The 9,052-nt window shown below is 33.0% G+C and overlaps 1 pseudogene; it reads left to right on the top strand.

Moving 5' to 3' along the window:
* The first annotated feature begins 2,557 nt into the window (after positions 1–2,557).
* LOC128191231 (hemicentin-1-like) overlaps positions 2,558–9,052 on the top strand; it is a 48,984-nt pseudogene continuing 42,489 nt past the window's right edge.

The raw sequence follows: 9,052 nt of genomic DNA, 5'->3' as shown, positions 1-9,052 counted from the left end.
ATAAATCAAAGTACTGAAGTACTGAAAGCCGGGCTCTTTTGGTGTGTCTTTATGCATATTGTGTAGTAAAGACTGAAAATCATGGAAATTCATGCGCATTATATGTGTCCAAAATGCAAAGTAATGTTTTAAAAACACGTTATTAATAAGAAAACTAAAAAAGATAGACAATTCATTCGAAATTTAAAAAAAAGAAACAAAATGCCAACACTTTTGACAAAACGTGGCTCATTGTGTAACCATTTGGTATAGCGGAAGCTTTACCTTGACGCTGTTTGGTTTTTTGTTTATTTGTGCTATTTATAGTAACATTGGCGATTTGCCTGTCTATAGCCAGGACGGCTAAAAACCCAAGCAAATTCGAATTCATAATATGCAGTTCACAAACCTGATACTTAAAATAATACACAACCAATTGGATTGATACAGTTTGTATCACAGTAATGTACCTTGAGGTAGTCCATCCATAACTAAGGTGAATTTAACAATTTTGATTGATCAATACTACATCAAATACATATTTGAAGCTATTTTTTGAGGCTATTATGAGGCTGACATAAACAAAACTTGGGGGTATGTATGTAGTCAATTAAATGAACTTTTTGTGCTTAAATTTTTTTAAAGAGTTGTCTGCACCTTTAGGAAAATATAAAAGATCATTTTCTGAAAATAAATATGGTAAACTATAATTTATTTTGGCATATTCAAAGACGGAGAAAGCTTTTGCAACTTTTTACCAAGAGAAATGAAAATTACTTGTACTAAATAAATATATTTTAAAATGCATTTTCCCCATAGACTTCAATGTTAACTTCAACATATGATAAATTCATCAAAATTATTGTTTTTAAAGATTTCAAAGGTGAAACTTTATTATTTAATAAACTCCTTAAAATCACACCAAGATTTTAGTGATCAAACTTGCAAACTTGCTATTAGATATGAAATATAGTTATGGATGGACTACCTTAACAGGTTGTCCCCAAACAAGTAGACTAAATTCGTTATCTTAAAAGACTATTAAAGAGGTAAAGTATGAATAAAATGCGGACTGGTATAATGTGATAGCAATTAAAGTAGCTAAGCGACTGGCCTTACCAGGTAGCCATGTATGAAATAATTTGCTGAAACTTGCGATAAATAGCAGAATCCACCTGGCTGGTAGGAGAAGTAGTTGCCTCACCAACTTTATTATTTGTGGATATCAGCAGTGATTGTACTATGGTACATGATTAAAGCTTCAAATTCCTTGCAATAAGATGCACAATGTGATGTTTTTACTCACAAGAAACAAGGAAGCTTGAAGGTGAGTCGAGATAAACAAGTAGCTTGTAAATGAAGGAATACCTAACTTACTGCATGTTGGAAGCGCTGCAAAAAGTCTTTAGGTGACAGGAGGAAAAGCATCTTATGGGCAATGAGTGTTTTTGTGAAGTTTGTAAGATCAATGCAATAAAGTTGCCAGGATTTGAGATGATGAAAAATATATCTGAAGCTGGGACATTAAATTTTAGATGAGGTCCACAAAGTATTAGATTAAGCAAGAACTTGGTGCTACTTTCTGTCAACTTCTATGAAATATTTGAACTTGTAAAATGCATACCGGTTTTTATAATCATTGCGATGGTAGACTATATTGAACCATGCCTTCAGGAGGCCCTAGATGTTAATAGTTGATTGATGCCAAGTATCCATTTGAGCTTAAGAAAAATTTGAACCCTCCGCAAGCAGATTTCGTTCCAACACGCTAATGTCCCTCTGTTTCTAGAACACTCTACATTCTATCATGACCATTTGCCTTCGACTGAATTAAAGAAACAGACTTAAGTTAGTTGTAGTGGGAGATGTTGCTGTAATGGATATATCCTTTATTTGTATCATATGTAAGCCCATTCCTTAGGAATTAAACTCAAGTAAGTTTAATCAACATGTGTAAAATGACTGTAAAGATTAGGAATAGTTATGGGACACTGAATTTATCCTTATCCCTATTAAGTGATTAAATATGTTATAAGCAGCAATGAAAACAGGTAAACCTGTAGAATTTGAACCAAAGACCAATATTGGGATGGACTACAAACTCAATAAGTTAAGGTCAATATAATTTGACAAACAAGGCATCATGAAGATAATGACAAAGATTATACTAAGTATCATTGGTTACTGTGATACAATTTGTTTGTTTGTTTTGGTTTTTTTATGTTTGTTTTTTTTTTGTTTTTTTTTAAAATAGAATACACCTCCAACTTTCAAAATAGTAATAGTATCAAACTTTATCCCAAGGAAGTAAAAAGCAATGGGACACGTATCATTATGAAGAGGCCAAAACCAGACCAAGTTGATGTTATTTTCACAAGAGGTCTTAAATTGCAAATGAAAGAAAATACTGACAGCAGAGTACACTATTATACATGTATAACTGAAACTATACGAGGCGAAATGACTTTTATCTTATCAAGGTTTTGTCAAATAGTTAAATGCTATTAACAGTATTAGCATAAACTGTTAAGGTAAGAATTGTGTAAAACTTCGGAGGATTGATCCGAGGGTTAAAGAAATGACTGATGTGACACTGCAGTTTGAAGTAAAAAGTGGTATATATGTTATAGTGTCCTGCACTTTAGAAATATACGTATTAGGAAGTGCGAACAGTAAGACAATTTGCAATGTATAAGGGCGCCGGTAATGAGCAAACTAAGCCTGTCTGAAGTTTGTTTTGAGGGCCAAGCACCTGAGTTTGTGTGTTAATAAAAATTAATATTATGCGATGAGGTCTTAGTCAATAAAGCCAGAGATGTAAATGCTGGCAAATACGAGGATTGAATATGCATTTCATACCTAGAATACAGGGGTTTTCAAAGATGAAATATGTCCCTGAACAATGAACTGAAAGAGCTATGCTTGATTGCTGTGGGTTACACGTGCCAAATATATGGTTATTTTTATATTAAAGAATAGGTCCCATGTTAGGACCTTTAGGCACATTGATTGAGGTGGTTTAGTTGTACCTGAATAGGGAATACGCTGTTTGAAGGTCGCTGGTGTATGTTGTCTATGTAGAAATGAGGATATGAACATTTTGTAAAGGTCTAATGCATCGGGAAGCGGTGGTCAGCACGTTAGAAAGCTGTTTCAAATTTTTAGTGGTTATCGTCGGCCTGTATGCTGAAAGCGTTTACGTGTGGTAACAATCAGTCTACAATATTGTATAACAAGTTTCAACAAGTGTAAATGAAAGCTTGATTGTAAATTGAACTTAATTCTACAGTTTTTGGATACGATAAAAATCATGAAAATTTAAGATTTATTTATTTTGTTGGAAAATTTAATGAGGAAAAACGATTTAGCTTTAAATTTGTCTTATCACACAAAATACTATATAAAATGTTGGTTTAGTGTCACCCATATCAATGTCTGACATGACCTGATAATCGACTTAATAAGTGGTCAATACTGCATTATGAATTAAATTTATACAAGTAAATACTTACAGTCGATCATATACTTAACACAGACGTCAAGGTGCTGGAAAATACATGTGCTACAAAATCTTAATATTGGCAGCTCTGAAATGATGAATAATAAGTTTAAGCAAAGGTGTAACATTATAACATAAGCAATTGTAACATCGGTATGTAATTAAAGTATACGTACATTAAATATTCGTCAAATAGCATGAAGAAATAATAACTGTTGATTTTTATTTTAATTCTTAAATATCGAAGAATATACTGCACAATTGATACTGGAAATTTTAAGTGCACGTGTTAAGATAACGTAATACCTGATTTTTACCTTGTTATCAACAAAATAAGACATTTGGAATGAAACTGGGTTAAAAGGCAATACTGACAGTGACTGAGCGTATACTTAACCAATGTACAGGGTGATCCATACATTCTGATACCATTTTCAAAACTTCATATAACTCTAACCCAGTGAGATGAACTGTTAAATAAGATATTTTAATCTCCAATGGCTAAAATTTTATATCATTTTTACTTTACTGAAAAAATCTACTTGAAAAAGAAGCAAAGACGTTATAAAATTGTGTTGGGTTTTTCATAGTGCCCCCATCTTTTTAACAAATGGCTAGAAATCGAGCTACTGTACTTTGAGACTTGTTCACCTTAAACTGTGATCCGTTTTATGATGAACTGATTTTTGAAGACATATAAAAACTTTTTAGAGTACCGGTAGTGGGATAGTAAAGAATTAAAGATGGAAGAAAAATAGAGTTTACCGTACAGGCTTATATAATCAAAGAACTATATGGACAACTCGGAAAATCAAGATCTCTGTTTTGTCCAGATTCTAGATCTCTAACTGATCATCTGAAAAAAGCTGAACATGTTAGAAGAAGTCTATTCAATGGCATCCAAAATAACATAATTTTGAATAATAGTAGATCAAAGCATGTACCCTAAAACATCAAGAATGGAAATGTGGTTTGAAACAAAATTGAAGAAAGTAACATTCCTGTTGTAGACCTTAGCATAAATTTAATTACTTACAATTATATTTCATATTGCATACAGCAGTTCACAGTTATGATACAATTAACTCTTTATTTATTTTTTTATATTTTTGTGCAAATTCCGATAATTTTTATTTGGCTTAAATATGTAGCGTGCAAAAAGCTAAGGGCTTAACTTAATTAACGTATATTTAAAAAAAAAAACGTACTTCTCATCCTCATCAATATATCAACTAAATATACCGTGTATCCTCACAATTCACACATTTGGGATTTTGAACCAAATTATTGTGATGAATTGGTACATCTTTCTTATAAAATGTGTATTTCTTTCATTAATTTGTTTTTTAAATTTTTGATATTTTCATCAGCATTCTGCCTTTTTATAGATAAAACCGTCATCTTGGAATCAAGGAATAATGAATTGACCTTAAGAATTAACGAAACATTGCCAAGTGACGTATTGTGCAAAATAGATTGTAACTTTATCAACTGTAAGTCTTCTATTAAAGTAACGAGAGATTCACAATACGTCAGATATATTCAGTCGGGAGACAGCATATTTGAAAGTCGTAGACCTAACCTTTCTGATGATGGGACATACGTATGCATCGCGGAAAACAGAAAGTCAGAGAATAACTTCAAATTGACAATTTTACGTAAGTATAAATCATTAATTCCATTTAAGAAATAAGGTATCTGTTTTTAGTATATGGGGAAATAAATACCGGTTAGTCACATGATCAGGTCGGGTTTTATGGAAGATTTGATCACGACATGTACCAACGCGTATTTATATATCAATATACACATAGCATGATACTTTATTTTTTTATATTTACACTTGTAGCAAATAAACATTGCTCCACACTTTCTTTTTGTGTTCACCTAGAGAGCCTGTTCGATCAACATATCGTAACAATAAATAGCTCAACAATGCTGCAATAGTTGATTAACAGACTAAATAAATAAAGCTCTTTTATACAAGACAACACTTTTTCTGTCTAATTAGTTGAAATAGAAAAGATAATTCACTCGTTCTTTAGAGAAAAACGATTGAAGCTCGGCGGAATATTACTACTTCCGTTGGAGTTAGAGTCACAGAGTGGTTGGAAATTTGAAAATAAAGAGATTGAGACCAGACTTAAATAAGGAATAAGGAATCATTCTGAGGTGACAATTTCGGTCGGGGCGTGATCATTCTAATGAAGCCCGAAGGGCTTTATGATAGATTTGATCACACCCGACCGAAATTATCATCTCATAATATTCAAAGAATGATTCCTTATTACTTATATTTATATAATTATAAGCCATCGTACGATTATATATTTAAATATTAATAAGCAAACCCCGCTGTCGCCTCGATTTGGCGTCATTTGTATTATGGGTTATATAGTACAAAATCGATACGTAGTGTTATCACAGGCAAAGACACTGGAAAATGTAAAAATAGAGGAATTTTCAGAAAAAAATTGTGCCACAGACAGTATATTTAGTTTCTAGAGCACAATGTTTTTCCTCAGGAATTTCAGAGACAAGCTTTTTTATTATACCCGCACTTTCTAAAGAAAGTTCGGGTATATTGTTGTTACCCTGTTCCGTCCGTCCGTCTGTCACGTTTTACTTTCTCAAACTGCTCTTACATCTTAGAAACCAGCAAACTGAACTCTTGGAGTTTGATTTGGGGTATCATGTTGTTTTGTAAAAAGGTTTCAAAAATTCTCTGTTAGTCCTGGGGGTCAAATAATTGGTAAAAAATGATGTTTTTTCACAAAAAACCTTCTTCCTCGAACTCCTCCTACATTTTCAACAGTAGACAAATCATCTTTTGGAATATGTTTTAGGGTATCCTATAGATGCGCAATAAGGTTTCAGAATTTTCAATTTTGTCCTGGGGGTCATTTATTGGCTGAAAAATGACGTTTTTTTACAAAAAAAAAATGGTTTCAAAAGCGTCACTTTTTTTGGGCAGTAGCCAAATGATCTTCTAGAATATGATTGGGGGTGTCATATTGAGGCGTGATCAGGTTCCAGAATTTTTTTTTTTATTAAGGGGATCAGTGGGCAACAAAAAATGACGTTTTTTGGCCAAAAAAATATGGTTCCCAGAACTCCTCTTACAACTTTTGGAGTAGCTACGTCATCTCTTGGGATATAATTGGGGCTGTCCTATAGATGTGCAATAAGGTTTTAAAAATTTAAATTTCATCCAGGGAGTCAAATAGTAGCAGAAAATTGACGTTTATTACTAAAAAACAAAACATTGATCCAAGAGCTCCTCTTATGATTTAATGGATAGACAATCATATCTTGGGATATGATAGGGACTGTTATATTGATTTAGGGGTGGGGATCTCAACCGTTTTCGAGATATTCGTGCACTACCTGTTCAAGGGGGGTCATGACCACCCCCAGGGCCCATGACCTACATACCGTTTGATGCCCCTTGACACAAGGAACAAGAATATATATGGTTTAAGGGTGGGGATCTCAACTGTTTTGAAGATATTAAGGGACTTGCTGTTTGAGGGGGTCAGGACCACCCACAGGGCCCATGACTTACATAACATTTGATGCCCCTTGACATCAGAAACATGAATATATATGGTTTAGGGGTCATGATTATAACAGTTTCTGAGATATATAGTAATTTCAAATTCCTGGGGGGTGGGAATGACCCCAGGGGTCAGATCTAATAAACCCTATATATTGCCAGTAACAGCCAATTTATGATTATGAAAACCCTATATTATTATCTTTGTCCGTTTTCAAGTTACCATTTACAATAGAGTCTACGATTCCTCCTACAAGGTTCAATGTTAGACCCCACACCCTTTTGACACCCCCCTCCCCCGAAAAGTGGTTGTCTAACCCAAAATGAGAAAAATCAAACCAGGGTGCACAACTAGATATGCAGGCCTATCATATCCTAGAGTTTTTTACAATTCTGTTCAGCCATCTCTAAGAAACAAGTTCAGAGCAGGAAAGAAGAAAAAGAAGATGAAGAATAAAAATACATGTATTAAGAACCGTACAAAAACAATAAGTCTTCAAATTTCATTCGGGAGACTTAATAATAAAGATTAAATAGAGATAGGATCATCAAACATCAATAATTTAAAGATAATTGACAATTTCTGATTCTAAGGGGGTCAGGATGACCCCCTAGGGTCATGACTTACATGCCATAATGATCTGATGCCCCTGCATGACCTAAGGAGGAATAATATCTTTGGATTAAGGTGGGGATGGTTTTTATGATATTTAATAATTTCAGGAAGAGCATTTGGGATCATGACCAACATACCATCTTAAATGCCTTGAACAAAGAAACAATAATATAATATGTACATGATATATGATCGATCAATTTAAGAACACAGATATAGATCAATCATCTGTTTTGTAATACTTCCTATGTATATATACATGTATATGTATTAGTTTTTGTTTTGTTACATAAACTGGTAAAAAATGTTATTCTTAAAAAAATTATATTACACCTTGCATAATTGACAAATGATCTATTGAGATATGATCAGAGGTCATATTTCTACCTTGGGATCAATAAGTAGTATTCATTGACAAGTTAAAATTAATAACAATAAATTATTCAAATTATAAATGTTTATATCCACATTCAACCCCCCCCCCCCCCCCCCAATCTAATCTGGTTAAAAAGATTCAGTCTTCTTAATACATTCTTACATGTGTACAGAAGCAAATTTAAATCATTTCTTGATTGCTTTTTCTCTTGTGATTAACATTTTGGATTAACAAAATGTTAAATGCATCACTTCCATGTGTATTAAACGCCTATTTGGGGCAATTGTAAAGTTTCCTAAACAAAGCAGTGACATATCATTAGGCTAGGAATTACCCGGCACATGGATCAAACACTACTGTATAACATATGAATAAGATAAAATACATTATTATGGGGGTTGGGGGGTTAAAGACAACACCTGGGGGTCATTAATGTACTTTACACCATTTGATGCATCATGCATGCATAATGACATTAGAAGATATTTTGTATTTTCCTGTTTCGTGGGGTCAGAACAGTCCCATAAGGTCATGACCTACATTGTATTTGATGCATTATAATACATTAGGAAAGAAATACTCCTTCCTTCCTATTATAACTCATATAAAAATGATAAGTGTCTACACCTACTTACATGTAATACACAAATTTAATAAGAAATTGTTTATACAGGGTCAATATGGGTTCAACTCAATAGTGCATGATCATGCAGTCTGACAAATGAAAAAAATAACTTTTGCAACTAAAATGACAGAAACTTTACAAATGCGATAGGATAGGTAACGATGATAAGCTTATTTAAATATTAAAAGATGATGATACAGTATGCTGTCAAAGGGAGATCACATTTAGAAAGTGAAAGTAGAACTTATATATGCATGCTGGCATCTCATTATATTGCGCTACTGCTACTACATGTATTATGCTTACCTAAATTGGTCAACATCATAATGATAATCCAATTAAAACACAATAATGAATTCCTTTAGCTGATCACAACACAGACATGTATGTATGGGTGTTGC

The sequence above is a fragment of the Crassostrea angulata genome, chromosome 7 (genome assembly GCF_025612915.1).
Source record: "Crassostrea angulata isolate pt1a10 chromosome 7, ASM2561291v2, whole genome shotgun sequence".
Lineage (NCBI taxonomy): Eukaryota > Metazoa > Mollusca > Bivalvia > Ostreida > Ostreidae > Magallana > Magallana angulata.
The sequence above is the reverse complement of the archived record's forward strand: the minus strand, read 5'-3'. Positions and strand labels throughout refer to the sequence as shown.